Source organism: Cetorhinus maximus, unplaced genomic scaffold (genome assembly GCF_964194155.1).
Source record: "Cetorhinus maximus unplaced genomic scaffold, sCetMax3.hap1.1 HAP1_SCAFFOLD_235, whole genome shotgun sequence".
NCBI classification, from domain to species: Eukaryota; Metazoa; Chordata; class Chondrichthyes; order Lamniformes; family Cetorhinidae; genus Cetorhinus; species Cetorhinus maximus.
The window spans coordinates 560196-568264 of NW_027596199.1; positions in this window are offsets into that span (position 1 = coordinate 560196).

Genomic DNA, 8069 nt, shown 5'->3' on the forward strand with positions numbered 1-8069 from the left:
AAACGTGTGAAGAAAGTGTTTGCATTCACACATTCCTACATTGTGAAATGTAAGTTAGCTTTGAAACAATAGGATGTAGGGCCAGGGAGTCTGAGTGGGCAAAAGGATTTGGATGATTAAAGAGTGAATTTTAATGATGTCTTTTGAAGGAGCCATTTACTGTAAATGTCCCAAGACAATGAAATGCTTCAAAGGAAATATCCCGGTTGACAGAAATGGTTCCCCAATGTCTGAAACATTTCCCAAGTCTTCAGAGACATGAAGGGGGCAGACATATTGTAAGATACAGATCATGAGGTGCTAGAGAATCACAGAATTGAAGTTGTGGGGCCCTCTCCTGTTTCAGAATGTCAGTTTTGATGTTTAACTCTGTGTAACTTGGTTAATGATTCTTAAAGCAGAAAGTTCCAATCCAATCTGTAACCTGCACTTCAAATTCCAAAGAGATATGTACACCTTAAGTGAATGAGTGAAATAGTGAAAGATGGATTTCATTATAGGCAAATGTGTGGCTGCCCTCTTTAAAAAGCATGGAACAGGTTACATTATAAATGGTGAAAAGCTGCAAACAGTGAGGGTCCAAAGAGTCCCTATCCATTTGTGTCAAGACTAAGAAAACATCAAACAGTTCCAATGAGAAATTAAATTTGATAGTTGGGATAAAGCTGCTTAAAAACTCACACTACCCATTCCATGAATCAGCCTCTGTAACCTGCACTTCAGCACATCACAAGAAAAATGATATTTTCAACTGTTCTTGATTCCAGTCTGTAACTCAATCCCGGGTATCTATTATTCTCTATATAAACCCCCTGCACCCCTCAATTAGATTCCAGCCTGTAACTCACTCCCGGGTATCTATTATTCTCTATATAACCCACTGAACCCCTCGATTAGATTGCAGTCTGTAACTCAATCCCAGGTATTTATTATTCTATATATAAACCCCCTGAACCCCTCGATTAGATTCCAGTCTGTAACTCAATCGCTGGTATCTATGATTCTATATATAAACCCCCCGAACCCCTCGATTAGATTCCAGTCTGTAACTCAATCCCGGGTATCTATGATTCTATATATAAACCCCCTGATCCCTTCAATTAGATTCGAGTCTGTAACTCAATCCCGGGTATCGATTATTCTCTATATAAACCCCCTGCACCCCTTAATTAGATTCCAGTCTGTAACTCACTCCCGGGTATCTATGATTCTATATATAAACCCCCGGAAGCACTCGATTAGATTCCAGTCTGTAACTCTCTCCCGTTATCTATTATTCTATATATAAACCCCTCATTCCCCTCGATGAGATTCCGTTCTTTAACTCATTCCCGGATATCTTTTATTCGATATATATTATATCTACATGATTTATATATAAACCACCCCAACCCCTCGATTAAATTTCAGCCCGTAACTCACTCCCGGGCATCTGTTAATCTATATATAAACCACCCCAAACCCCTCTGTTAGATTCCTGCCTGTAACTCACTGCCGGGTGTCTGTTATTCTATATATAAACCACCCCAAACCCCTCCGTTAGATTCCTGTCTGTAACTCACTCCCGGGTATCTGTTATTCTATATATAAACCACCACGAACCCCTCCGTTAGATTCCTGTCTGTAACTCAATCTCGGGCATCTGTTGTGATTAATATCATTCTTTCATCGTCTGCCTGTTCATCCCCTCTCACTCTGTGTCTCGCTCTTTAACATTCCCTCATTCCGCGTCTGCTCTCTCTCTCTCTCTCTCCCCCCCTGTCAGATTCTGTAAGAAATTTCCCCAAACTCCAGGCGTCCATTTTAGGTTTGTTCACAGTGGCCATTTTATGTGCCCACAGCACTGGGACATTTATGACAGAGTTGACTACTCACGAATGTTAAATTAGTCCTTTCAATGTGACAGAGACACAGATATCTCCCTCCATTTTAAAGATGGAGAAACTCTGTTTATCACTCAATAGGCCCTGTCTTTACTTGGTATCTAACCCTGTGCTGCCCCTTCCCTGGGCCTGTTTGATGGGACAGAGCAGAGGGAATGTTACTCTCTATCGAACCCCATACTGTATTTGGTTTGGGTGTGTTTGTTAAACAGAGTGGATGAAGCTTTACACTGGAATTTAGGTGAGGGGGTGATTTGATGTTCTTTATACTCAATAATGTTAACAAATTTTTGAACATTATCAGTTTCCCCCTACACTTTCTCTTTCTCTCATCCTGTCTCGTTCCTTCTCTCCCCCTCCCATCCCATCTGTCTGCCACTCTATATATTTCTCTGTTTCTCTCTCTCACCCCATCAATTTACCCTACACTCGCTCCCCTCTCTTCATCTCTCTCTCTCAACTCATCCCTTTTTCTTTTTCTCGATCTCCCCTCTCTATTTCACTCGCTTACCCAGCTCTCTTTCCCTCTCACCCTGTCTCTCTGCCCCTCTGTCTCTCTATCTGTCGTTCCGTCATTCTCTCTCTCACTCACTCCTTTCCTCCGTTACTCTGCTACTCTCTCTGTCGCACCCATCGCTCTCCCTTTTACCTTGTCTCTCTGTTGCTCTCTTTCTATCTCTGTACCTCTTTCATCCCATCTATCTCACCGTCTATCTCTCTCTCTCTCTTTCTCTCCCAGGAAAACAGAGAATACACACAATCTCACACACACATACATTCTTCCTCACACACAAACACACACACACACATATATACATTCTCTCTCTCTCATGTACACACAAACACACGCACACACTTGCACAGATATATACTTTCTCATAGACGCAGGCACACACACATAAAAACCAGGATCGCATTGAATGTCAGAACAGGGTTGGAGGGTTAAATGGCCTCTTGCTCTTTCCATGTGCTATGACCAATATCCTTTATTCACTGTCTGGCTCTCAGTCACCCACTTGGTCTGAGAGTCTCTATTTCTCATTCACTCGATCTGTGTCTTCTCTCCCTGTCTCTCTTCCTCTGAGAATCTAGTCTACAAACACCAGGCAGCCATTTTAGGTTTGTTCACAGTGGCCATTTTATGTCCCCACAGCAATGGGACGTTTAGGACAGAGTAAACTCATGTAACATTAGTATTTTAAACGTGACAGAGACACAGGTATGGAGACATAAATTCCACGTGTATTCCCTGGAATATTGAAGGATCCGGGCGTTCAGTCCCACACTTTGTTGTTGTGAATTTGAATTCTGAATTTTCTAAAAGCGAATCTTGAAGTAAAAACCCCCGGGATGGAATGATTCACATTCTTTCTGCTGCTGCAAAGCCCGTGTCTGTGTCTGTTTCTCAGTATTTATTAACAATTTAAGATAATAGGATAGAATGCCACTAGTTTGCCATAATTCAACTCAGTCAGAAATGTCCCAATGTTATGACCGATATCATTCTTTCATCGTCTGCCTGTTCATCCCCTCTCACTCTGTGTCTCTCTCTTTAACATTCCCTCATTCCGCGTCTGCTCTCTCTCTCTCTCTCTCCCTCTCTCAGATTCTGTAAGAAAAATCCCCAAACACCAGGCAGCCATTTTAGGTTTGTTCACAGTGGCCATTTTATGTTCCCACAGCACTGGGACATTTATGACAGAGTTGACTCCTCACGAATGGTAAAATAGTCCTTTCAACGTGACAGAGACACAGATATCGCCCTCCATTTTAAAGATGGAGAAACTCTGTTTATCACTCAATAGGCCCTGTCTTTACTTGGTATCTAACCCTGTGCTGCCCCTTCCCTGGGCCTGTTTGATGGGACAGAGCAGAGGGAATGTTACTCTCTATCGAACCCCATACTGTATTTGGTTTGGGTGTGTTTGTTGAACAGTGTGGATGAAGCTTTACACTGGAATTTAGGTGAGGGGGTGATTTGATGAAATATTTCAGGATAATAATGGAAGTAGAGGTTTGAAAAAGACTAACTATTCCCGCTGGTTTGGGGAGTCTCGGCCTTGGGGTCATGGTTTTTCAACTATGTTTAGAATTTTAGAATTTCAGGAGGGAAACTAAGAAACATTTTAAAACACCAAGTGTGGTATTAGTTTGGATCTCTCTCACATGAACGGAAATTGATGCTGAGCCACTATTGCATGTTTAAAACTGAGGCTGATAGATTTCTGTTAGCTAACACGCTGCAGAGATATGAGACCAAGGGGTTCAGTCACAGATCAGCCAGGATCTCATTGAATGTCAGAACAGGGTTGGAGGGTTAAATGGCCTCTTGCTCTTTCCATGTGCTATGACCAATATCCTTTATTCACTGTCTGGCTCTCAGTCACCCACTTGGTCTGAGAGTCTCTATTTCTCATTCACTCGATCTGTGTCTTCTCTCCCTGCCTCTCTTCCTCTGAGAATCTAGTCTACAAACACCAGGCAGACATGTTAGGTTTGTTCACAGTGGCCATTTTATGTCCCCACAGGAATGGGACATTTAGGACAGAGTTGACCCCTCTCTCATGTAACATTAATATTTTAAACGTGACAGAGACACAGGTATGGAGACATGAATTCCCTGTGTATTCCCTAGAATATTGAAGGATCTGGGCGTTCAGTCCCACACTTTGCAGCTGTGAATTTGAATTCTGAATTTTCTATTACTGAATCTGGAAGTAAAAACCCCCGGGATGGAATGATTCACATTCATTCTGCTTCTACAAAGCCCGTGTCTGTGTCTGTTTCTCAGTATTTATTAACTATTTAAGATAAGCCTGTCTCTTTCTCCATCGCTCTCTTTCTCGCCTCGCCTTTCACTGTCTCTCTCTCACTACAACACCCTGCCCCTCTCTCTTGCTCGCCCTGTCTCTCTCTCTCTCTTGGCGAGTTTTGTCTCTCTCTCTCTATCTCAATCTGTCTCTCTCTCACCATCTCTCTGCCTCTCTCTCTCTCTCACTCCATCAGCCTCCCCCTCTCCCCACCATCCCCAATTTCCCTTTTCAGCAAATTTTGGGTGTGAAGCTGAAGGGAAAATATTTTCAGGCTTTCGGGGAAAGGGCGGATGAGTGAGACCAGTTAAACTTTCCTTGCAGAGTGTCGAAAGTAGTTTGATGGGCTGAATGGCCTCTTCGATTAGATTCCAGTCGCTAACTCACTTCCGGATATCTGCTATTCTATATATAAACCCCCTGAACCCCTCGATTTGATTCCAGTTTGTAACTCACTCCCGGATATCTGTTATTCTATAGATAAACCCCCTGTACCCCTCGATTAGATTCCAGCCTGTAACTCACTCCCGGGTATCTGTTATTCTATATATAATCCACCCCTAAACCCTCGATTAGATTCAGCCTGTAACTCACTCCCGGGCATCTGTTATTCTATATATAAACCACCCCAAACCCCTCGATTAGATTCCAGTCTGTAACTCACTCCCGGGCATCTGTTATTCTATATATAAACCAACTCGAACCCCTCGATTAGATTCCAGTCTGTAAGTCACTCCCTGGTATTTGTTATTCTGTATATAAACCACCCCGAACCCCTCGATTAGATTCCAGTCTGTAACTCACTCCCGAGTATCTGTTATTCTATATATAAACCAACCCGAACCCCTCGATTAGATTCCAGTCTGCAACTCACTCCCGGGTATGTTTTTCTATATATAAACCACCCCGAACCCCTCTATTAGATTCCAGCACTTCCACATCACAAATTGAGGAAGGGGTCCCCCCCATTTTAAAGTTGGTTAAAGGCTCTCCCTCTAATTTAAAGATGGAGAAGGGATGTCTCACAGGATATTGTTCTTTACACAATAATGTTAACAAATTTTTGAACATTTTCAGCTTCCCCCTACACTTTCTCTTTCTCTTACCCTGTCTCGTTCCTTTTCTCCCTCTCCCACCCCATCTCTCTGCCACCCTATATATTTCTCTGTTTCTCTCTCTCACCCCATATCTTTACCCTACACTCGCTCCCCTCTCTTCATCTCTCTCTCTCAACTCATCCCTTTTTTATCGCTTGATCTCCTCTCTCTATCTCACTCGCTTACCCAGCTCTCTTTCCCTCTCTCCCTGTCTCTCTTCCTCTGAGAATCTAGACTACAAACACCAGGCAGCCATTTTAGGTTTGTTCACAGTGGCCATTTTATGTCCCCACAGCAATGGGACATTTAGGACAGAGTTGACTCATGTAACATTAATATTTTAAACGTGACAGAGACACAGGTATGGAGACATAAATTCCACGTGTATTCCCTGGAATAGTGGAGGATCCGGGCGTTCAGTCCCACACTTTGCTGCTGTGAATTTGAATTCTGAATTTTCTAAAACTGAATCTGGAAGTAAAAACCCCCGGGATGGAATGATTCACATTCTTTCTGCTGCTGCAAAGCCCGTGTCTGTGTCTGTTTCTCAGTATTTATTAACAATTTAAGATAATAGGATAGAATGCCACTAGTTTGCCATAATTCAACTCAGTCAGAAATGTCCCAATGTTATGACCGATATCAATCTTTCATCGTCTGCCTGTTCATCCCCTCTCACTCTGTGTCTCTCTCTTTAACATTCCCTCATTCCGCATCTGCTCTCTCTCTCTCTCTCTCTCTCCCTCTCTCAGATTCTGTAAGAAAAATCCCCAAACACCAGGCAGCCATTTTAGGTTTGTTCACAGTGGCCATTTTATGTCCCCACAGCACTGGGACATTTATGACAGAGTTGACTCCTCACGAATGGTAAATTAGTCCTTTCAACGTGACAGAGACACAGATATCTCCCTCCATTTTAAAGATGGAGAAATTCTGTTTATCACTCAATAGGCCCTGTCTTTACTTGGTATCTAACCCTGTGTTGCCCCTTCCCTGGGCCTGTTTGATGGGACAGAGCAGAGGGAATGTTACTCTCTATCGAACCCCATACTGTATTTGGTTTGGGTGTGTTTGTTGAACAGTGTGGATGAAGCTTTACACTGGAATTTAGGTGAGGGGGTGATTTGATGCAATATTTCAGGATAATAATGCAAGTGGAGGTTTGAAAAAGACTAACTATTCCCGCCGGTTTGGGGAGTCTGGGCCTTGGGGTCATGGTTTTTCAACTATGTTTAGAATTTTAGAATTTCAGGAGAGAAACTAAGAAACACTTTAAAACGCCAAGTGTGGTATTAGTTTGGATCTCTCTCACATGAACGGAAATTGATGCTGAGCCACTAGTCCATGTTTAAAACTGAGGCTGATAGATTTCTGTTAGCTAACACGCTGCAGAGATGTGAGACCAAGGGCTTCAATCACAGATCAGCCAGGATCTCATTGAATGTCGGAACAGGGTTGGAGGGTTAAATGGCCTCTTGCTCTTTCCATGTGCTATGACCAATATCCTTTATTCACTGTCTGGCTCTCAGTCACCCACTTGGTCTGAGAGTCTCTATTTCTCATTCACTCGATCTGTGTCTTCTCTCCCTGTCTCTCTTCCTCTGAGAATCTAGTCTACAAACACCAGGCAGACATGTTAGGTTTGTTCACAGTGGCCATTTTATGTCCCCACAGCAATGGGACATTTAGGACAGAGTTGACTCATGTAACATTAGTATTTTAAACGTGACAGAGACACAGGTATGGAGACATGAATTCGCTGTGTATTCCCTAGAATATTGAAGGATCTGGGCGTTCAGTCCCACACCTTGCAGCTGTGAATTTGAATTCTGAATTTTCTATTACTGAATCTGGAAGTAAAAACCCCCGGGATGGAATGATTCACATTCATTCTGCTTCTACAAAGCCCGTGTCTGTGTCTGTTTCTCAGTATTTATTAACTGTTTAAGATAAGCCTGTCTCTTTCTCCATCGCTCTCTTTCTCGCCTCGCCTTTCACTGTCTCTCTCTCACTACAACACCCTGCCCCTCTCTCTTGCTCGCCCTGTCTCTCTCTCTCTCTTGGCGAGTTTTGTCTCTCTCTCTCTATCTCAATCTGTCTCTCTCTCACCATCTCTCTGCCTCTCTCTCTCTCTCACTCCATCAGCCTCCCCCTCTCCCCACCATCCCCAATTTCCCTTTTCAGCAAATTTTGGGTGTGAAGCTGAAGGGAAAATATTTTCAGGCTTTCGGGGAAAGGGCGGATGAGTGAGACCAGTTAAACTTTCCTTGCAGAGTGTC